At 39.7% G+C, this 25,239-nt stretch overlaps 1 protein-coding gene across 1 annotated transcript in view; it reads left to right on the top strand.

Annotated features, from left to right (window-relative positions):
- The first annotated feature begins 4,024 nt into the window (after positions 1–4,024).
- Positions 4,025–25,239, top strand: part of LOC137258673 (sodium- and chloride-dependent glycine transporter 2-like) — an 86,360-nt gene continuing 65,145 nt past the window's right edge. Inside the window, exon 1 of the mRNA XM_067796364.1 lies at positions 4,025–4,072. The gene's annotated coding sequence lies outside the window, so the exon portion shown is untranslated. The remainder of the gene's footprint in view (positions 4,073–25,239) is intronic.

Below are 25,239 nucleotides of genomic sequence, written 5' to 3'. Positions count from 1 at the left end.
ACTGTCAAGGATCTTTTTACAAACATTAATTCTCATTTAATTATAGGTTGTTTAAAAGAACTTGATTTTTGGTTGAATTTTGAATAACATGTTCTGTAAATAGATGTATTTTAATTATTGGTTGTTTAGATTCGTAACTAGAATTGTTAGTGCCTGTACCCTCAAAGGGGGTTGAAGTATTGTAAAATTATTGTCCTCCTGAGAGGGTACGTAAGTCCACAAACAGTAAAAGTAAATTCTAAATTTCCAGGTTTTTAATCGTAGAATAAATGTCTTTTTATTGTATGGCTAGATTTCACAAATTGCTGATGGCTGAGGGAATGATGTAAATCCAGCTAGGGTCCATGCAGGTAGCAAAAGTACTGTAAGTCCCCATGGTCCCTAGTATGGTGATCTACCTTCAGTTGTTAGCAATATATAGCCCATTTTTACATTGTATTGTCCTGTATAGATAAATTGTTTCAGGTATACTTACTAGTTTTATATTCTAATCTGTGATATCCTAGTTGTTTTACTGTCCTTCGCTGACAGATTTTATAATAGATATATATTTCATTTTAGTATTAAATGTTCTCGTCACGATATGGCTGAGATATTGCCGATGTGACGTTAAATATTAACTCACTCACTCACTCACTATTGCTGTATTGAAAATCAACATTTATCAATGTAATCATTTTTTTTAAATAAAACAAATAAGTATGAAATAATGATTAAGCTTATTAAATGTATACGTGACCGTTTTGCCATTTACATATTCATCCCTTGTAATAGAAAAATCAATACAGTCAGCAGAAGATGCTTGGCCATGATTGTCTCGCTCGTCATGTGAAGACAGGGTAACCTTGTCTAGAGGACCAAAACAACTTTGTGCTGGAACCTCAGAAGATGCTTGGCCATGATTGTCTCGCTCGTCATGTGAAGACAGGGTAACCTTGTCTAGAGGACCAAAACACCTTTGTGCTGGAACCTCAGAAGATGATTGGGGCAGCAGGTGTTTTGTGATCCAATTTCCTTCATTTCTTCTTTGTTGAATTGTCCATGGTTGGGACAGAAACAGACTTTTCAAATTGTTTCTTTCGGTGAATTTTGGTGTGGGAACTGGACCTAGATCGTGTGACTGGGGACGTAACTTGAAGGGCTTAAGCCAACGAAGTTGGTTTATCTGATTGTATGTAAACTGGAGGACCTTACTACAGAGCAACTGACAACAGCAAAGTAGGTTATGTTTCGTGGAGGTGAAGTCTGATTGGTCAAACTTGACATCAAGGCATGACATGTTCTTTTCAAATGATTTGTGAGTTCACATGGCAGATCTAGATACTTGGCCAAATATCAACCATTGTTTTTAATCTGTCAAATACCTTCAAAATTTTCCATTGATCTGCTCCCAAGCTCCCCCAATCTGCGTCTTAAATTAATCGTTCTGGGCTGCTGGGATAGAAATGATAGTGGAGTGAGTGAGTGAGTTTAGTTTTACGTCGCACTTAGCAATATTCCAGCTATATGGCGACGGTCTGTAAATAATCGAGTCTGGACCAGACAATCCAGTGATCACAACATGAGCATCGATCTGCGCAATGGGGAACCGATGACATGTGTCTACCAAGTCAGCTAGTCTGACCACCCGATCCCGTTAGTCGCCTCTTACGACAAGCATAGTCACCTTTTATGGCAAGCATGGGTTGCTGAAGGCCTATTCTACCCCGGGACCTTCACGGGTCAATGATAGTGGATGAAATCTTCCTTCAGTAGCCTAATCCAACACATCAAATGAGCAATGTTATTGCGACGGCCAGTAAATCTACTTTATGGTGTAGTATATATTCTAAAACTGCAACTACTTTCTGTGTAATCTAAATGTAACAAATCGTTCAATAAAAAGCAGACAAAAGGTGAAAACATTATAATCATTTAAATGTCATTGCAAATCTATGGGTTTTTTCATGATATATCAAACTTTCAAAATGCAAAGTCAAAGCGCAAAATTGTTTCTTGAAATGACGCATAAAATAAGTTTGGATCCAAAAGTGTTCCGGTACTTCCTACATTCAATCAGATATGATTGTGGCATAAGAAATCATTTGACTAATGTTCCACTGTATCGGGAGTATTTTCATTCGTATGTACAAAGATATGAGACATTTTGATAAATGACACTGATGTAAACGTTTAATCCACAATGCCAGAACAAAATTCAGTAATTGTGACTTCCTCACATTTAATACTTAATCTGAATGAAGCTGGCATGGATAGGCCCTTCCTTGCTGTTGGCGCTGGAACAATGATGACATGTTTCCAAGCTTCAGTAATGCTACCAGAACTCAGACATTAAAATATTTTCGATTATTAACATCGAAGAATCGTTATATGTTTAAGCATTTCATGCCACAGGTCATCTGCTTCAGAAGAGGAATGTATCAGTTTAATATGACATGTTTACGTTCATGGAAAGAGCTACTGTTCAACATGAAACCAAACATGGCAGGCAGAATGTTCACTGAAATCCCTATGGAAGTTATTAGGCTACTCGGAGCTGTAAGCTCATCGGCTGCCGCATTTGCCGGTAAGAGTGCATGTGACATTTTATGAGCAAAGCAGTAGGTGAGCAAAATAGTTTTTAGTTTTTCTCAGTGACAAATTCGACCCAGAGAACCACGTACCCCTCTGTGCTGGAACTTGATTTTTGTTACTTTTTTAACATACTTTGCGGGAACCTTACCCTTGCGATTAACTGCGTAAGTGCGAGTTAGTACTTGCTGACAGTTAGGACAAGTTGCTTGGGTTGGTAACACCCGTACCGCTGGCAAAAAGAAACAGTGCTCTCGGTGCAACCTAAATGTGAAAGTAGACAGAAAAGATTCGTGGGAGGGGGGTGTTTAGCATTGTCCAGAACAACCCAAGGTGCTGGACGAGATGCTGGGGAGACGTTACGAAGGGGTGTGGGGTGAGACACTGCTTCGACTGGTGAAGGTATGGGAGAGCGTGGAGGTGAGACAAACTGGAAGGGGTTTGCAGGAGTTACACTGCACTTACATGGGCGGCTCGTTTCAGATGGTTAAGCGAACGGGACTGTTAATAATGCGTTTAGGGCGTGCTTGAACAGGAGGAAACGACGTATTAGGATTTGCAGGAGATACGGGAGCAGTGTTCGTACTATTACTGCTGGTGTTAAAATTTTGAGTCAGTAATGAAGATACACCTGTGCTGGACACTGAACAATTGCCGCGCTGACTGTCACTCGTTCGTCGCTCAGTTGGTGGGTCACTGACGCTTGATGAACCCAGTGAGTCCTCGTTCAAGTCGTCAATCGCTCTCTGACCTGATGTCACCATCCGATAAGGGAGGAAAGAATTCCAACAGTGGATCTTGTGAAGAAGGGGGCTCACGATCTCGTACTACGTTAGGGGGTATATCTAAACTAGAGGATGACGACATGGCTTCTAATTTTTATCTTTCTCTTACACCGGGAATGTGTACCACACCCAGCTAGGGTCTCAAAATCATCGTATGCACGGGAAAAGCACAACAGGTGATGTCTAGATTTCATTCAAATTTCGCACTCACCAACAGCGTACGACATCACAATTCCTTTACTACAATTAGTTGTTATGCCAGTATTACCTCCATATGTCAACACGGTAACGGAAAAAAATAAAACGTTCACGGAGAACGATCTCATGAACTCGCCATCCTCATCTCATAGTGTGTGTCTACTGTTCAGCGGAGCCACCGAGACTTCTAAATGAGCTTGTCAATTAATACAATACAACCCACGTGGCAGCCTACAAACTAGCGTCTGAATACAATAAGTTCCACTCTGACGGTCACGTCTGAGGTAAGACGGAGGACTCTCGACCAGACGACCCGGGTTCGGTTCCCAGAAGCGGCGTCGTTTCTTTCAGACTTAGTTACATTCTTACTGAAGTTAGTTTAGTTAGTTATGTAGTTCACTTGAATGCTTACACCACTAACATTAGACGTATGAAAGTAGTATGATAATTCACAGGAAGTTGCCGGTGACGAGAAGACACGGGCGGAGCAAAGTCGGGGGAAGAAACACGGACACAAAGTAGGTCAATAAGGCGTTTTATTTGTTACCACCGCCCCTCCCTCTAATTTTTGAATATTACCCCCACACTTCTAAACCCACATTAAACGCTTTAAATATCACGGCGGAAACGTCACGGCTATGCTGATACATTTGTGTATTGGAGATCACGTGTGTCGAGTATTATAAGAAATGTGTGTTGGTCTATTCATTCATCGCGCAACGGTTCATGGCCGACACATTATAATTCATCATGATTCCATGCTATGTATCCTAATGCATTTGTGTGGCGGAGATCTTTGATGCATGCATGGTATATATTCTATAGTGTGTAGAAAACCTATGGAGAAAATACCCAATCCATCCATCATATAAATATTGTAAACTTGGGCGTAATTACTCTTATTACCTGGACCCATAAACATGCTGTATTGTCCATGATGCGAAACAGTCTGCGCCAGGACTACCTGCCGCTACATATTGAGTGACCATTTTGAGTGTTAAACTGCATGAACTTACGTTTTGTGTTGCGAATGTACAACAGCAGATCTGCTTGAAACGATCGCGTCTCCTATTGACGTTCGATATGTCTATGCTGAAAACATGTTGAGGCATTTGTCATATTCATAACCGGCGATGCGAAGAACATTAAACGCTTAGGTGTTGACTGAGTGTGGTGAAAGGCCGAAGTCAACCAACCGCGTGAAAACCGAGACGTATCTCCTGTTTCAGCCTCTGCTAAGAACAATGGAATCGTTTGAGACCGTGATCTATTGTTTACTATTTAGATGTAAGGTCAAGCTTTATGGGTGAACAACTTCTCTATTCGGACGCTTCTTGTATTGTTGTCAAGCAAGTAGGCGTCCATTTTCAGGTAATGCAAAGTTTCGTTACAGACTACTGCATCGTTGTGGAGTGATGTTGTTGATCCAAAACGTTTGTCCTTTTCTGACTCTTAAACTTCTAAATATGCCAATATGCCATACCTTGATAAAGACCACCATTTTTTATCACGACCGTAAAATGATCAAAAGCTGTATCCACAATGAGAGTAATATCGTCCTCTAAAGCATGAGGAACAACTGGACCAATTCGCAGTGAAACTGATCACCTAGGACACATCCTAACTCTATTTCCTTAGTGAACTCATTAATACATTATACACGAGGGGACTTAGGATGCAACCCTGACGGACACCAAGTTTACACTTGGCTATCTGAAAATTAATTATCGAACTTCACGCAAGAAGAGACACGATTAGGAATAGATAGGATACAGTTAAACACCTTAGACGATATTCCATTTTCCCTCAAAATCAACCACAGACGAGATCTATCAATACTGCCGAATGCTTTGGGAAAATCCACATAGAGAATCTTACCTTCCTTGAATACCATAATGTACACCAAGGAATGTGAATATCGGAAATCAACTATGCGATGTATATTAATGAATGTGTGTACAAGAAGTATCATTGAATATATGTAATGGAGATTTCGTATATGGAGTGAGTGAGTGAGTGAGTGAGTGATTTAAAATTTAACGTCACATCGGCAATGTTGCAGCCATATAGTGACGAGAGGTAATGTACATACACAACAATATAGGTACTTAAAGAACCAGTCATCGACGGACTGTAAAACAACTAGAGTATCACAAAAAGGAATTAAAACTAGCTAGTATGTATTTTTAAAAGGAGAAAACTATTTTAGACAATACCATGTAAAAATGGACTTTTTATCACCAACAACTGAAGGTAAATCACCATACTAGGGTCCATGGGGACTTACAGTGCTTCAGCTACCTGCATGGACCCTAGCTGGATTTACACCTTCCCCCAGCTGTTGGCGATTGTATGCAAGTTTAGCCAGGAATTAAAATGACAATAACACTACAACTAAAACAGTGGAAGATTAAATTTAGCTTGAAATGTGATGGGACTTACGTACCCTCTCAGGAGGACAATAATTTTATGGTTCTTCAACCACCCTTCAAGGATACCGCCACTACCAATCCGAGTGCTTAATTCACACTTCCAATCTTAAAATATTTATTTATTTACAACTCAGTCAATAAATTTAATTCTTTTAAAAACGCAATTATTAAATGAGTACTTGTATTGCTAAAAAGACCCTTCATAGTTCGTGATGGAAAATATTTATCCCTTGTGATGGAATATTCAACACAGTCAAGCAAAACATGCTTGACTGTGATTCTTTCATCACAAGGGATGCAAAATGGAGGATCGTCACCTTTCAATAGATAGTTATGCGTATATCTTGTATGGCCAGTACGACATCTTCTCATGATGACCTCTTCAAATCTGGACTGACAGCCCAAGTAGGTGTAACAAATATTCGCTTTTATTGCATGTAATTTATTTACACCTACCTGGGTGTCCCACCTCTTTTGCATTAAGGCACGCATATAAGATCTAATGACAGGTTTGAAATCACTATATGGCAGAAGAAGTGGCGTCACAGATTTAGCAAGTGCCGCTTTCGCTGCGTCATCAGCCATTGTGTTTCCCACAATGCCAACATGGCTTGGCAGCCAACAGAAGACGATGTCATACTGGCTAGTGGCAAGATCATTGTATAGTTCCAGTATGTCTAGAATGACAGGGTGGGCAGAAGACATGTTTTTCAGTGCCTGAAGACATGACAATGAATCAGAAAATAATACAAATTGTTTATGATGGGACTGACGTTTAACATATTCCAAGGCTGTCAATATTGCCATGGATTCTGCTGTGAAAATGGAGCTATTGCCTGGTAGTCGGAAAGAGATATTGTGTGATCCCATAACAGTGGCACAGGACACACTGCCGCCATCTTTAGATCCGTCAGTAAATATGGAGCGATGGGAAGTATATTGCTTCCGTAACTGGATGTATTCTTGTTGGTATATTAAGTCATTCGTGTCAGATTTCTTATGATGAGTAAGATCTAGTATGACGTTAGGTCGCACTAATTGCCATGGAGGCGCTGAGAAAAGTCTGCATGGACAAATAGTCTCCAGTTCAATATTTGCAGCTGTATTATGAGATTTCATCCGAATTCCCAAAGGTGGAATTTGTTTTGGGTTTTGTGTAAACAGTTCTTCATATTGTGGATTAAACACTGTATTATAAGCAGGATTTGATGGATTTGAACGTAACTTAGTGATGTACTGAAGAGATAATTTAATGCGTCGCTGATGAAGAGACGGTTCATCCGCTTCTAGATAAAGGTTATCAATAGGTGATGTTCTGAAAGCGCCTAGACACAATCTTAAACCTTGATGGTGAATTGTATCTAATTTTTGTAAAGTACTTTTACATGCCCCACCATATACAATTGAGCCATAATCTATTTTGGAGCGAATAAGTGCCCTTTACAAGTGGAGGAGGGTTTTGTGGTCCCCTCCCCATTTTGAATTAGACACAACTTTCAACAGGTCTAATGCCTTCAAGCATTTAGTCTTCAGCTGATTTATATGCGGTAAATATGTCAAATGATGGTCAAAAACAAGACCCAAAAAATTTGCTTGTTCAACAACCTTAATGGGAGTTCCATCAAGAAATAATTCAGGGACTTTATGTGGTTTATATTTCCGATAAAAATGAATACAATTTGTCTTAGATTTTGAGAATTTGAAACCATTCGCGAGACACCAATTTTGGATGTTATGAAGACACAGCTGTAACTGGCGTTCAATTGTACGCATATGTTTGCCTCGACACGAAATGTTGAAATCATCAACAAATAATGAACCATCTATTGACGCATTCAAAACTTTTGACAAACTGTTAATCTTAATGCTAAACAAGGTAACGGACAAGATACTACCTTGTGGTACACGATGATCTTGATAATAATGGTCAGACAGGGTAGGGCCCACACGGACCTTTAAACTGTCTGTCTTTTAAAAACTGAGATATAAAATGTGGCAAACGGCCTCTCAGGCCAAAATCATGTAAATCTCTTAGAATATCATGCTTCCATGTGGTATCGTATGCTTTTTCCAAATCAAAAAAGATTGACACCGCATGTTGTTTATTAACAATGGCATTTCGTACAAATGAATCATACAATACAAATGAACGGACTAAATGGTCAATAGTACTTCTGTGTTTACGGAAACCACATTGAATGTTGCTGATTAAATTATTAGTTTCCAAGTACCATACTAATCTATTATTTACCATACGTTCCATAGTTTTACAGACACAGCTGGTTAATGATATAGGTCTGTAATTAGAAGGATCGGAATGATCTCGACCAGGCTTAGGTATTGGTACCACGATGGCATCACGCCAAGAAGATGGGAAGTCCCCAGAAGCCCAGAAATATAGAAAGAAGAGTTTCCAGACTCGAGTCAGGCAGATGTTTCAAGAGTTGATAGTGGATGTTATCAACACCTGTTGCAGTATCGTGTGCTTGGGCAAGTGCAGTGTGGAGCTCATGAATTGAAAATATTTCGTTATAGTCTTCACCATTATCGGAAGAAAAGTTAATAGTCTTCTGCTCTTGTTGCATTTGATATTTTTGGAACTGAGGTACGTAATTCGATGATGAAGAATGTTTAGCCAGAGTTTTACCTATTTTATTTGCAATGTCAGTTTTGTCAGTAAGCAATTGATCTCCGTCTTTCAAATGATGAACAGCAGATTTTGTACCTTTGCCCTTGAGTCTTTGTATCATGTTCCACACCTTAGACATTGGCGTTCTAGAATTTATCTTAGATACATAATTTCTCCATGACCGGCGTTTATTCTGTTTAAAAGTTCGCCGTGCCTTGGCATTTGCTATTTTAACGGTATTGAGATTATGCACTGTAGGGTGTTTACGAAAATACTTCTCTGCCTTTTATCTAGCCTTCCTAGCCTTCTTACAGTCTATATCAAACCATGGTTTACGGATATGCGAAACTGCAGAGGACTTTGGAATAGTTTCTTCAGCAACGGCATTAAGTTTGTCTGTAAACAGCTGAATGGGATCAGGAACATTCATGAAAAGATCCGGTTGCAATATTTCTTCACACATTGATTTATAAGCAGGCCAGTCGGCCTTTGAAAAGTTCCACCTCGTTGTAGGTGGCTCATCAGCAGGGATGGTTGGCATAAGAATGGAAGGAAAATGGTCACTTCCACAGAGGTCATCGTGGACAGACCAGGAAAATTCATTCAACATACTGGAATCTGACAGTGAGAGATCCAGGACAGAATAGCTACCACTAGCAGGATGTAAGTAGGTCTTTGAGCCATCGTTAAAAATACATAGACTGTTGTCACTGATAAAGTCTTCAATGACTGTTCCCTTTGAATTAGTGTTTGTACCGCCCCATAAAGGGTTATGACCATTTAGGTCACCCATGATTATACATGGTTTCGGGAGCTGATCATATAATGACTGTAGTTCGGATCGCTGAAGAACCGAAGAGGGTGGAATATACAATGAGCACAAAGTAAAAGTAATGTGCAATGTGAGTCGAATTGCAACAGCCTGTAGATTGACAGTTAGAGGAACAGGATTGTGGATGACATCCTGCCTCACCAAACTAGAACACCCACCAGAAGCTTTCCCCGCCGGAGGTGAAAAAGAATGATACGAATTGTATTGACGAAATTCAAACTTATCTGTTGGCTTGAGATATGTCTCCTGGTGACAGAATGCTGAAGGTCGAAAGTCTTGTGCTAATAAATGCAATTCGCTGACATTGGTCCTTAGACTTCTGCAGTTCCATTGGATAAGTGGATGGTAAATGGTCACGTTATCTGGGGTGGGCGTACAGGTGATCTACTTTGCCCTGACCGTGGCGACTTGCTTCTATTGCGCCCACGGGGATGTGGCGACACATCCATATCTTCCAAGACAGCATACTTATTGAAGACTTGTATTGGGTCTCGGAGACCCTTTGATATCCTGTCAGAATGTTTAGAATGATCAATATTCTTGCTGGCATTTCTAACCACAGGAGATGGCGATGGTCTTTCGTGTTGTGTCTGCGTAGATGAGTTAATAGAAGTAATGTCAGGAACAGACGAAGTGTCAACGAAGGAATAGTGATCTGTTTTGATCCAGGTAATATCTGTCTGGGTTTCAACTGATTTAGCAGAGGTGGTCAAAGTTTTTGTTACTGCGGCAGAATAAGATAGAGCAAGAGCGTGTGGCTGACTTGCATGGATCAGGCGTTTAGCTTCAAGGAAAGAGATATTCTTTTCTTGCTTCAATTTAATGATTGTGTGCTCTGTTTGGAATACAGGACACTCTTTAGAGGAAGCCAAGTGTTCTCCGTTACAATTTACACACTTAGGATGTTTTGTACATTCATTCCCATCATGGCCCTGTTCACTACACCGGTAGCACGTCTTGGAATTTGTGCATGACTGTGAACCATGTCCAATTTTTGGGCATTTGTAACAACGGAGTGGATGTGGAATATAAGTTTCCACGCCGATGTTACAATAACCTGCTTTGACTACTTTTGGCAGTTTGTGAAGGGCAAAGGTAAAGAGATAGGTGTTGGTGTTGACGATTTCATTATTGATCTTCCTTGTAAAGCGTCTAATCTGAGTGACTCCTTCATCCCTTAGCTCTGTTGTAAGTTCTGTTTCACTCAGGTCTGAAAGAATGCGTTCCTTATCTCTCACAATGCCTTTACAGGTATTAAGTGTGTTATGTGGTGAAACCGTGACAGGTGTATTCACCAACGTTTTCAATGATTGAAGGATGTGTGATTGTTTCACATTCAATCAAGAGAAATCCATTTCTAATTTTCTGATGTTTTGAACATCACCAGCAATGCCATAGATATATTTGGCCGTAGCAAAGGGATTGAGTCGCAATGACTGAATATCAGTAGACTGTACTACTAAAAATCTGTTCCAACTATCTGGAGGGGAATGAGAAGACTCTTCTTCAGAAGAACTATCATCTAAGACTCGTTTGGATTTTTTGGGTTGTGCCATGGTTAGTTTGGATATGATTCATCATCCCAGCTCCCCACCCACCACGGAGTGTCATTTAGACGATGCTTAATGCCAGTAGGTCTCCGACTGGCAGCACCGAGGATACTGGGATGGTATACTCCAGCAGAAGAATTAACTGAAAATTAATTGATCCACTAGATTAGCCCATGAGCCACCGCCTTCTGGGCTTATAACTCTAGGCAAATTACATTAGACATGTTCAAAAATCAAAGTGATACATTTCAAAACAAAACGAGCCAAGACCTAACGTGAAAGATACAGGCAAGAATATAAATTGTGCAAAACAAGTAAAGCACAGGGCTCGACATGACCAGCCGATTGATAGGATCGGGCCGATTCTACCACCCGTCTAGGTGAAGTAAGGGCCGAAGTGGTGTGTTGAGCAAAAGGAACACGATTCAGGCTCCCAGTGCCCTCAACCACCAGACTACCGTCCTCCACCGACACGGGACGCAACCCACGGCAAAAAGGTTGCCCAATTTGGTCGCCTCTTACGACCAGCAATGGGGTGCTGTGGACACATTCTATCCCAGGTGCACACGACGGGAGGAGTGAGTGAGTGAATGAGTTATAATTTAACGTCACGTCGGCAATATTTCAGCCATATCGTGACGACAACAAACATGGTTATAAGAGAATATGTCCATATTATAGAATCTATTTTCAAAGTATGGTAAAACAAATAGAGTATAACAATTCGAAAGTAAAACTAGCACATAATGTTAAAACTAGCAGCACAATTTGGACAAGACATACTGTAAAAATAGGCTTAAGATCACCAACAGCTGAAGGTAGATCACCATACTAGGAACCAAGGGGACGTACATTGCTTTTGCTACCTGCATGGACCCTAGTTGGATTTACACCATCCCCTCAGCTGCTGGCAATTGTAGGGAAATGTAGCCAAATTAAAATGACAAAAAATACTGCGTTTAAAAAATTGGTAATTTTAAATTTGACTTTGAAGGTTTTGGGACTTACGTACCCTCTCAGGGGGACAATAATTTTACGATACTTTAACCCCCTTTGAGGGCACAGCCACTAACAATCGCAGTTCTTAATTCATACTACTATGGTTAAAATACGAACTTCCTATTTACAAATCATATTATTCAAAATTTATGCAATAATTCTATTTCTTTTAAAAATTCAATGATTAAATGATAATTAACATTACAAAGATCCTTCATTGTTTTGACATTAAAACATTTATCCCTTGTGATGGCAAAATCAATACAGTCAAGCAATGCATGCTTGATTGTGATTCCTTCATCACAAGTGTATCTAGTATGGCCAATGCGACATCGTCGCATAATGACCTCTTTAAATCTGGACTGACAACCCAAGTAGGTGTAACCAATATAGGGTTTTCTTGCATATAATTTATTGATACCTTCCTGGTTGTCCCACTTCTTCTGCGTCAGATCACGGATATACATTCTAATTGTAGCTTTATAGTCTGAGTATGGAATAGGAAGTGGTGTCACAGATTTGTTGAGTGCTGCTTTGGCAGCAAGATCGGCCATTGTGTTCCAGGAGATTCCTATATGACTGGGTAACCAACATAAGACTATGTCACATTGGCCAGTAGCAAGATGATTATATAACTCAATAATTTCTATTTAAAGTGGATGTTTACAAGATAAGTTTTTAATAGCCTGAAGACAAGAAGGAGAGTCAGAAAAGATTTTATATTGTTTATGTTTAGGATGTCTTTGAATATATTTGGGAGCTGTTAATATTGCGTTTGCTTCTGCTGTGAAAATAGAGCTGTTATCCAATAATCTAGAAGATATTGTTTTTGATCCAGTGACAGTGGCACAAGCAACGTATATACGTTATGTCACCAAGTAGAGAATCTTTACCTTTTTCACAAGTGAAGGTTCCGGGGTAGAATAGACCTTTAGCAACCCATGCTTGCGATAAAAGGTGACTGTGCTTGTCGTAAGAGGCGACAGACGGGATCGGGTGTCAGGCTCGCTGACTTGGTTGACATATGTCATCAGTATATAAGGATTTGTATGCACTGTATTTACTTTCTAATTGTTTATATTCTTGTTTATATTGCAATTCGTTAGTTTCTGATATTCTGATCTTTGTCAATGTAAGGTCAACTTGTGGCCTAACTAACTGCCAAGGAGGAGAAGAATGGAGACGGGAAGAAAATATGTTCTCTAACTTGATGCCAGCAGCAGAAATATATAGTTGGATTCTTATCCCTAGAGGTGGAACAAGTGAAGTTATTATAGAAATTCTCATAAAGAGGATTAAAAACACAGTTATGAGAAGGGTTGGATTCATTTGAATATAACTTTGTAATATTTTGTAGATGGATCATCTTCCTCAACGTAGAGACTGTCAAGGGGATGTTCTGAATGATCCAAGACAAAGTCTCAGACCTTGATGATGCACAGAATCTAATAGCTTTAGGTTACTTGTTCAGGCCCCACCATATGCAATGGAGCCGTAATCAAGTTTCGGACCAGAGATCTATATAAATGAAGGAGGGTAGTTTGGTCCCCACCCCATTTTGAATTAGGCACAACTTTTAATAAATCGAGTGCCTTCAGGCATTTGGCTTTGAGGTACTTAATATGTGGCAGAAATGTTAGATGCGAGTCAAATATGAGACCACGAAATTTAGCTTCCTTCACAACTTTGATGGGTGTGCCATTTAATGATAATTCGGGGTCTTCATGGGGTTTGTATTTCCTACACAATGTGTACAATCAGTTTTAGTTTTAGAAAATTTAAACCCGTTTTCAAGACACCATTTATGAATTTTGTTTAGACAAATCTGTAACTGTCTCTCAATAGTTCGCATATTTTTACCGCGGCAAGAAATATTAAAATCATCCACGAAAATGGATCCATCTGTTGAATCACTTAAAACCTTTGAAAGACTATTTATTTTAATAATAAATATTGTGACTGACCAAATACTGCCTTGTGGAACACCCTGATCCTTATTATAATGATCAGACAGGGTTGACCCCACGTGGACTTGAAACTGCCTGTCAGTTAAAAACTGTGATATAGAAAGAGGCAAACGACCTCGCAAACCAAAATCATGTAAATCTTTCAAAAATTCCTCGCTTACAAGTAGTATCATATGCTTTTTCTAGATCAAAGAATATAGATACTGCATGTGGTTTGGTAATAATAGCATTTTTGACCGAGGATTCTAAACATACTAAATGATCAATAGTACTTCGATTCTTCCCAAAACCACACTGAATATTTGTAATGAGGTCATTGGTTTCCAGATACCAAATTAATCTGCTATTTACCATACGTTCCATGGTTTTACAGACGCAGCTAGTTAAAGAAATCGGTCTGTAATTTGATGGATCCGTGTGATCCCGTCCAGGTTTGGGTATTGGCACGATAATTGCATTACGCCATGAAGGAGGAAAATTTCCAGACGTCCATATTTTGTCAAATAAATCTAAAAGCGTCTCCAGGCATGATTCAGGCAAATGTTTCAGTTGCGGAATGAATAGTGTCATCACCCACTGCAGTATCATGGACTTGGTTCAGAGCAGTGCGGAGCTCGTGTATTGAAAACACTTCATTATAGTCTTCACCGTTATCGGAATCAAAATTAACTTTTATCTTCTCCTGTTGTTTCTCCTATCTCTGAAATTCAGGGACATAATTTGCCGAGGAAGAATTTTTGGCAAGAGTTTCGCCAATTCTATTTGCAATGTCGGCTTTGTTAGTTACTAGTTTGCCACCATCTTTAAGATGGTGAACAGCAGATTTTGAACCTTTGCCTTATATTCGCTGAACCATGTTGCACACCTTAGACATGGGCGTGCGTGAATTAATTTTGATACATAATTTCTCCAAGATTGGCGCTTCTTGTGCTTATATGTACGCCGTGCCTTGGCACTAGTAATGTTTACATTGTTAAAGTTATGAACTGTAGGATGTCTGCGAAAATATTTTTCGGATTTCTTCCTACGTTTTCTTGCTTGTTTGGATTCGTCAGCAAACCATGGTTTACGAATATTAGTAGTTGCAGAGGACTTAGGAATTATTTGATCAGCATTTTCATTCAGTTGCGTTAAAAGACCTGGATGGGATCTGCTACATTACTGAAGTGGCCTGGTGTTAGTTTTTCAACACATAATTGTTTATACAAAGGCCAGTTTGCTTTCATAAAATTCCAACGAGATAAAGGAGGATTATGGTCTGGTCTTATAGCTTTCAGGACAGTAGGGAAGTGATCGCTGCCACAAAGGTCATCATGAACAGACCATTCAAATTCATTGTAAATGTTTGACTCTGTCAGAGCTAGATCAAGTGAAGAATATGACCCAGTGGCTGGATGCAAATACCTATGTGAATCATCATTAAAACACATAAATTATCAGAAATATATCTTCAATACCTTTTCCCTTATTGTTCGTATTTGTACTAACCCATAGAGGGTTGTGCCTATTGAGATCTCCCATGATAATGCAGGGCTTTGGCACTTGATCATACAAACTTTGAATGTCAGATTGTCGAAGAGCTGGTAGGTACATATAAAAAGCACAAAGTAAGAGCAATGTCCAAGATAAGTCGGACTGCAACAGCTTGAAGAGGAGTATTCAGTTGAATAGCACTGTGAATGATGTCCTGTCTGACCAAGATACTACATCCTCCAGTTGCTTTGTCCCCTTCAGGAGAAAATGAATGGTAGCCAATGTGTTGTCATAAGTTAAAAACATCGTTATGTTTAAGATATGTCTCCTGGAGACATATTGCTGACGGCTTACAATCCTGTATTAACAAAAGAATCTCATTATAATTTTTCTCATTATAATAAATAAAAGTCCTCTGCAGTTCCACTGGATCAAGTTCGACGACTGAATCACGGTGGTTCAATAGGCAATCGCTCTCTTAAACGGGAGGAAGAAAGATCCCTCCTGTTATCCTTTGTAGAAGGAGTAACCTCCATTTCCAAAGGATCAAAAGTGTTACGCACAGGTACCTCCGAAGGAATAGGGGACCTGACCTGCTTAAATCTTGTTTTGTCCTTCTGTGACATATGAGTAGTGCCTGGTTTCTTAGTTGTTAGCTCGGACTGACTGTCTGTCTCCTCAATAAGTTCACTTTGAGTTTGATTCTGTGTTTCTGAAGTGTAGAAGCTTCAGTAACGGTGCTGATGTTGACTGGCTGATCTGACGTAATCCATGTCATTTCAGTATGGCACATGACTGATGCAGCTGCGACAGGGCATGCTGCAGCAGCTGCATATGCGACGCTTAAAGAAGGTGTCGACTGGTTGGGCTACTAACCTTTTCGCTTCAGCAAATGAAATATTGTTCTGACATTTGATCTTCATAATCTGAGCTTGCCTTTGCCACTGAGGACACAGTTTTGAGGAGAACATATGTTTGTCACAACAATTTGAACAGTGAAAATCATTTTCACCGTCTGATCCATCATGGCTGCCACCGCAACGGTGACATACCATAGAGTTCGAACAGGAGCGTGAGCCGTGGCCAAACTGTTTACAATTATAACATCGTAGTGGATTTGGGATGTACATCTCCAAAATATTAAAATAACCAGCTTTGATAAACTGAGGAAGTGTTGACCGGGAAAAAGTGAACAGATACGTATTTGTTTTGCTAATGATCCCATCTTTTTGTGGAGAAACGTTTGACTGATGTGACACCTTGACTTTCAAGTTCAGCTGCAATTTCCTGTTCAGACACGTCAAGGAGGCAGTGAGCTCTGTCCCGGACAATGCCACGGCAAGAGTTCAATGTCCAGTGCACAGACACAGCAACATCAACATTGGCAAATTTAGTAACTGACAATAGATTCAAAGACTGCAGTCTCCGTGCACATTCAACCAGAAGGGAACAGCCACGCAGACGAGAAACAGTCTTAACTTCACCACAAATTCCTTGAATTGCTTTGGATATGGCAAATGGATTCAATTTAACTGGTTCATGGTCAGACGCCTCAATAACTAGGAATCGAGCCCATGAGTCTGTGTTTTGGGAAAGATGTTCATGGGTATGATCAAAATCCAGGCGTCTCTTTTTTTCATTTCGAATTGAACCAGAAGTGTGCTGTGACATGATTAGTAAATAGTATTCAGCATCCCCACTCCCCACCCGCCACCGAGTGTCAACAAGAACAGTGTTAAAGTGCACCGGGTATCCAGATGCAAACACCAGGGATATGGGAATGCTATACTACAGTAAATATGACTTGAATAGCCATCTTTGTCAAATACATTAATAGCTCGGCTGGTTCTGCCCATAGGAATTATTCATAGACAGACAGTATTCAGCGGTCAACATTACCAGATTGGCCCATGAGCCACCACCTTCTGCCATAGGACTCCAGGCATTAAATATATGGATAATTTGGAAATGAGAAGTCGAAATGGCCAAGACCCAAAGAGTGAGTGAGTGTGCAAACAATAGTATCTTTGCACAGGGCATGGCGTGACCAGCCGACTGATAGAACCGGGCCAGTTCTACCACCCGTCTTGGTGAAGTCAGGGCCAAAGTGGTGTGTAGAGCAACAGGAACACAGTTTCAAGCTGCCATTGCCCTCAACCACCAGGATCCCTTCCTCCACCGACACGGGACGCAACCCACGGCCAACAGGCTGCCCAATTTGGTCGCCTCTTACGACCAGCAATGGACCCTGCTGTGGACACATTCTATCCCGGGCCCACACGGGATCTCGTATATGGAATGTGCACATTAGTGCATTTATGTAAATGATATCATTGATACATATATTTCGCCACTGCTATCGGCAATCTGTAAATTTAAGCACTCAAATCTAATTAGGCAATGACATATGTGTTTAAAGACAACCACTGTGTAACAGATGGATTACTCGTCACGCAAACATGACATCAGCAGCACTGGAAGAAATATCATATGATTGGTATGCAGTGCATATGAGTTTGGTGATTCAGGAACATTGTTAAAACGGTTTTGGCATAGGTATCAATTAGCGAGGGACAGCATTTGTACTGTGTTTCTTTCATGGAGGATCTGTCTGGTTGTCATGGCACCTGCGGCCTTATGTAGAGTGCACCAAGATTGTACAGCTGTTTATGTTGTAATGAGGCAACGTTATCCTCTGTGCAACAATGTTTCAACTATGATACATTGTATCCTGAGAGTCAGTGGTTAATGGTGTATTTAACACAGACACGAGTGCCCAAATGAACTGGAACATTTGTCTGATGTCCATAACATCTGTGACAACTTACTTGTGTATATATGGAGGGAGTGAGCTACTACCTTTCAACATCAATATTATATATATGCACCAAGATATCAGCGCTGTGCCAAATCCTTGATGCAAAATAGATTGGTGTTGGTGAAATATGAATATCGCCATCATTTCCTTTATTGCTATACCACTGGTCTTGTATCATAAAGTCTCCGAATTGATATTGCCATAGACGTTTAGTGCTGGCACAGTGATGACGTTACACTGACCTGTGAACTTGGATAATGTTGATGTGCAACTGTTAATTACAGGACATTTCCTTGTTTGATAGTTCAACATGGAGTCGTTTTTTCCTTGATTGCTGGAGGGTTTAGATAAGAATCCTTAGTGCAGTAGGTAATTGTACTAGGTACTCTTACTGTAGTTTTGGAAGGTAGATGTTAGATTTCTGCCTGCAGATTTTCTTCAATTCTCCACGTCATCAGAAGAATCTTTTGTCTAATAAGACTAAAGTCATCAGAATTATCTCTTTTTCTAATAAGACTAACGTCATCAGAAGGATATTTTTTTTTCTAATACGACTAACGTCATCGGAAGTATCTTTTTTCTAATAAGACTAACTTCATCAGAAGGGTATTTTTTTCTAATAAGACTAACTTCATCAGAAGGGTATTTTTTTCTAATAAGACTAACGTCATCAGATGAATCTTTTTTCTAGTAAGACTAAGGATCCCGTAACGACCTAGGGGTCCACCGTCGTTGTGAAGATAGCTGAGAATTGTTGGAATTCGCGGCAATGGTACTTACAATGCTATTCCATTTTTGATGAGCAGTCGTCGACAGACGATGCCATTCATCATAAGGAACTGCTCCCACTTAACTACTTCCTAACTATTGGATCCTGACCAGCGGTTGGACGATGGTCAGCGTTTTAAACGTGTTGGGGGGCTGTTAAGTTGAGCTCTGTGATGTCAGTAGCTTGCTCATAGTCAGTTCATGAGCTTCTTCCTGCGAAGCCATGACAAGTCGAATTACACGTTCTATTGCCACCTGTCCTCATCCTGTCACCTGACGGGCATTTTCTCATTGTTAGTGTATGGTGATCTACCTTCAGTCATTGGCGGTCTGTAGCCCGTTTTTGTATTGTGTTGTGCTCTATAGTTAAATTGTTTTAGATTTGATTACTAGTTTTAAATATCTGTCTGTGATAGTCTAGTTGTTTCACTGTCCTTCGTTGACAGATTTATTCACCATTCTCTGTTATGTATATTGTTAATGGTTCTCGCCTCGATATGGCTGCAATATTGCGCATGTGACGTTAAATATTAAGTCACTCACTCACTACCTTTTAGTGAAATAATTGTGTCTAATATGTTAGTAGCTTTGAAATGAAGTTACTAAGTACTTGTGAACTGATCATGTATATCGTAAATACCCCGCAAATGACTAGATTACCAGCTTAACCATTGCACTGCCCTAGAGTATTAGACAGTGTGAAAAGCATCATTTGTATAAATTTCATATATTTAAAAAACACACTGTACCACTCTTTCATGCATCACTGACCTCGTGCTATGAGTGCGATATCGGTAACTGATCGGTTTATTACAAGGTACTACCATGCATCTTATTCATTACAGACAAATCAACAACTATTGTAAACCATCACCTCTTTAATATTTGTCTGGGGCAATTGAAAACCTGCACTGATATATGCATAAATACATACTGTCACATAAACACTCCGTTTTCACATTTTTCCTTTCTGGAAACGAGTGCGTATCACTTTAACATTCAGGCAACCGATAGAGGAGGATATGCTCAGTTTTCGGGAACTGCTGTGTGCCGTGGACCATGTACTAAATTAACTGAACGTGAATTTACATTACATGTTAAGAATTGTTGCACTACCTCTCTACGTCCTACATGGACGAGCCATGAAAACGAATGCGACTTAGTGTACGTCCTGTTGCTGACCGCCTGGTATCATCACTATTTTGATACTGACTCTCCTACATGATGCAATAGACGTTGTACAATAGTCACTCCTTTGAACGGAGACATTTAAGATATTGTTTTAAAAAACCGTGTACGGTGGATAAATGTCGCTTGTCAGTGTATTGTAGCCGAGATTCGGGATCGCTACCCATTATTAACCCTTTCATGTCAGTTCTACCCACAGCCAGCCCAGAAACAAGATACATTTAGGGGAACATTATTTTGTGCCTCGTTTCGCAACTGACCCAGTTTGGTATATTAAAACGTTTAACATTAACTTGATGGACACCAGCCAAGACAAACCTTTCCCGTATTACCTCAGGGACGTGTCAGATCGGGGATTGTCATGAGAAGAATTATTTATAGTAGCTAGTGATAAGGTATTACCTCACTCTACCAGTCACTTGTTACACCGTCATCGGTAATTCATCACTGCGTATCCACTGGTGACAACGGTGTTTTATTTATTCCTCAATCGTATTTCCCATGCTTGTTGCGTCTCAAAGTATTCATTTCGCGCTTGGATGTTAGGTCACTGAATATGAACTTTTTGTATTGCTCGTGTTTTATTGGTTTGTTTAACGATACATTTCTTCACACCATCATCATCACCTTTTTTATCTCACCACAGTCAACTTTACAGAATACATTTAGGTTACCGATACCAACTGTATTCACTCTTACGTGTTCCAGCACATCCGTCTTTCATTTCCTCAAGTACATTCTTAGTTATTATGGCGCATACTAAATTTCTATCAGATGCAATAGTTGGGCATTTTTCCTGACGTACAGATTGGTCTCTTCCGATATTGACAACTGTTTTGCAAGTAACAGAGCAGCGATAGATGCGATTTTTGAGTAGGTTTCAGCATATAGTCAGTATTTTGTAAATCTTTTTGCTTCCTTTTGATTCTGTACAACGTTTTCCTGTTGTCATTTCATATTCATTTCCTGTCATATTATCCAGCATGCATTAAGTTTCAGTTTTCGAGGATGATTTATGTGAATATTTGAGATAGATAGAGTCCAAGTTTGTGTAATACATCTTTCACAGTAGATTCCATCAAGTGTATGAAATCAGTAGTTGTTGGGTAGTCTGTAAAGCAGGCTGGTGCATATTCTTTCTCAGATGAGAGAATGTTTCACATTTCATAAGTACATTGTATTTATTTTCCACAGTCTTCACATTTTTCTCTAGACAGTAACCACGGATTCTTTCTTCATGGCGTGTATTGTTGTGTCTTCCAGGGGGTCTCAAACTCCCCTAGAGCAATGTTATTTGGAGTATTTTTAGTAAGCCTGACAGTGCTTGGATACTTTCAATGAACTTGTTACATGAAGTTTCCCACATTTCAACTCCATAACATAATATTGGAGCAAACATGTTTTCAAACACTTCAAGAATATCTTCACAGCTCAGTTTGCCAACTTTTTTTGGCAAAAGACAGCTAAATGCTTTACTCCATGAAAGTTTGGGGGTTAACACTATCCCCAGATATCTGTACAAAATACAACTTCACGTTTAGGTCCTGTGTAATTCTACCTCTCATATTTTCTTAGCCGTCTCCCTCTCCTTAATATCAGAACTATTGTTTTCTTTACACTGACTTCCATGCCCGAAGAGTCACAGAATTGTTCTATCACATCTACTTGCTTCTGCAACACTGTCAGCTATTAAGGACACACCGTCTGCATATACTAATGCATATGTCAACGGGGATCTATGGTCATCGGCTCGGGGTGAATTAGTTCATGATTTTGATGAACATTACGTTGACGAAGACAAATGAATACGTTGATGATGATGGCTAAGGCATAGTTTAGTGGTTCAAACGTCTTTAGTTGCTTTCACAAGACATGAGCAAGTATACATGAACGAGGTGAGCGGACTTTCAGCTCAACCCCAGGGCCTTTCCTGCGAGCGGTATAATCCTGCTCGCGGTCGTCCCTACAAAGACAGTCGGAATGCCGGTCTCCACACTCACATTTCACCTACAGTATAGATGTGAGCATACATATATATAGTTTTTAACAACAATAGACAGGCAAAGATTCAACTATGGACAGATAGAGAAACTAATAGCACTTCCTTCTACAGCTGATGTGATGACAGACACAGCCAAGGGGGATGACCAATAAAGGCCATAAATGTCATATACAGTAATTAATGGAAGTGGCGACAAAGAGGAACAAGGCAGCTGACAAAACAATGTACTCTGTGGTAGTGATAAAGATCAAGATTGTAGATTGAATAATAATAACTAAATATCATAAAGCCTGGCCACATAGTTTTTGGTCTGTAGAAATATTTGGACATGGCTGTCCTGAAGTAGACACTATAACAACTTCCCCCTGTTCCGTAAAGCTTGGATTCCAAGCTTAAATAAATTGAGCCCAAACTGTTAGGAGTGAAGCTTTGTAAATACCAACAGTGCAAATCAGTACATAACCACTGTAAAGTGATTCTTGATGTCGTTGGCATCCCGTGCAACAAATATATCTATGCATCGACGGTAAGAGAGTGATCATCTTGTCAATCTGACACCAGAAAAATAATCCAAGGATCATTGCAATGTACATTTCACATTCAGGTATTGGCTACTTCGGACAGTTTCAATAAATATTTCAAAATCTGAGCATGATACTCAAATCTGGAGTTTGGCTTTGTGGTGAGGCTCAGTACCAAATGATGATAACAATTAGCGTCATAAAAGTATGCATTAAACATCTCAGCAAATATTTCACATTAAGAAATTTGACACCAGGGAGTCGAATTTTACCGCGCGTCTCCGACGGTACTTGAGGGTACTGTTGCCCTTTTAAGTATGATGGGTGCTTTTACCGTGTCTGTGACGGAGCTTACCCATATAGTGTGGGTGCTATGCCCAATAAAAAAAATAATACTCCTACAATGGGGGCTATTCCTGTGTCATTGACAAAACTTGCCCATATATTGTGGGTGCTATGCCCAATAAAGAAGTATTAATAACAACCCTACTCTGACTTGCTGAATATTGCTTTGCTGTTAATGTTTTTATACTATCATGGAAAGTTAAAACTAATAGCACTATTTAGACAATACAATATAAAAACAGACTATAGATCGCCAACAACAGAAGGTGGATCACCACACTAGAAACCATGGGGACTTACAATACCTTTGCTACCTACATGGAGCCTAGTTGGATTTACACCATCCCTTCAGCTGCTGGCGATTGTACGAAACGTTAGCCGAAATTAAAAGAACATGAATACTACGATTAAAATCCTGGTAGACTTAAATTTACTGTGAATGTTTGTGGACTTACGTACCCTCTCAGGAGGACAATAATTTTACGGTACTTCAGCCCCCTTTGAGGGTACAGCCACCAACAATTCAAGTTACTAATTCAAACTACCAATCATTTACACAACATAATATTCAAAATTCCACCAAAAATCAATTTCTTTTAAAATGATTAAATGACACGTAACAGTGGTAAAAGGTCTTTGCTAGTTTTGACATTGAAAAACGTATCCCTTGTGATGGAGAATTCAACACAGTCAAGAAGAATATGCTTGACCGTGACTCTCTCATCACAAGGTATACAAAACGGAGGATCCTCACCTTTCAAAAGGTATGCATGAGTGTATCTTGTATGTCCAATACGACATCGTCGTAAAATAACCTCTTCAAACCTGGACTGACAACCCTAGTAGGTGTAACCAATATACGGTTTTATTTCATGTAATTTATTTATACCCACTTGGGTGTCCCACTTGTTCTGCATCAGATCACGGATGTAACGCTAGCTTTATAATCAGAGTATGGAATAGGAAGTGGTGTCACAGATTTGTTGAGTGCTGCCTTGGCGGAAATTGGTTACCGGAAATGCCTACCTGGCTGGGTAACCAACAAAAGACGATGTCGTATTGGCCAGTGGCAAGATTATTATACAATTCAATGATTTCAATTAAAAGTGGATGTTTACAAGAAATAGGTTTTATAGCCTGAAGGCAAGAAAGAGAGTCGGAATAGATTATATATTGTGTACGTTTGGGGTGTCTTTGAATATATTTAAGAGCTGCGAAAATGGTGCTAGCTTCTGCTGTGAAAATAGAACTGTTATCTGGTAAACTAGACGATATTGTTCTGGATCCATTAACAGCGGCACAAGCCACAGTACCGCCGTCCTTGGACCCATCTGTAAATAAGGATTTATAATTGCTATACAAGTATTTATGTTTCAATTCTTGTATTATATTCTTGTTTATATTGTAATTCATTCGTTTCTGATTTTGTAAATGTCGTTAATGGTAGGTCATCTTGTGGCCTAACCAACCGCCAAGAAAGAAGACAGGAAGGAGCTACTTTTTCCAGCTCAATGGTAGCAGCAGAAAAAAGTGGTTTTATTCTTAAACCAAGAGGCGGAACAAGAGAAGATTTCTTATTGTATAAATTCTCATACAGAGGATTGAAAACACAAGTTCTATGCAGGGTTTGACTCATTTGAACATGAGTTACATACTGTAAAGGTAATTTTATACGTCGCTGCTCAAGAGAAGGTTCATCAGCCTCAACATAGAGACTGTCAACAGGTGAAGTTCTAAAGGAGCCAAGACAAAGTATTAGACCCTGATGATGGACTGAATCCAATAGCCTCAACTTGCTTTTGCAGGCTCCACCATAGACGATGGGGCCATAATCAAGTTTAGAACGCACGAGAGATCGATATAGATGGAGAAGGGTAGCTTGATCCCCTCCCCATTTAGAATTTGAAACCACTTTCAACAAGCCAAGTGCTTTCAGGCATTTAGTTTTAAGTGACTTAATATGTGGTAACAACGTTAAGTGTGAATAAAAAAAATGAGACCCAAGAACTTAGCTTCCTTCACAACTTTAATTGGCGTACCATCTAGAGATAGTTCAGGGTCTATATGTGGTTTATACTTACGACAAATATGTATGCAGTTAGTTTTGGATTTAGAACATTTAAAGCCGTTTTCAAGACACCATTTATTAATCTTGTTTAAA

The sequence above is a fragment of the Haliotis asinina genome, chromosome 12 (genome assembly GCF_037392515.1).
Source record: "Haliotis asinina isolate JCU_RB_2024 chromosome 12, JCU_Hal_asi_v2, whole genome shotgun sequence".
In the NCBI taxonomy this organism is placed as follows: domain Eukaryota; kingdom Metazoa; phylum Mollusca; class Gastropoda; order Lepetellida; family Haliotidae; genus Haliotis; species Haliotis asinina.
The sequence above is the reverse complement of the archived record's forward strand: the minus strand, read 5'-3'. Positions and strand labels throughout refer to the sequence as shown.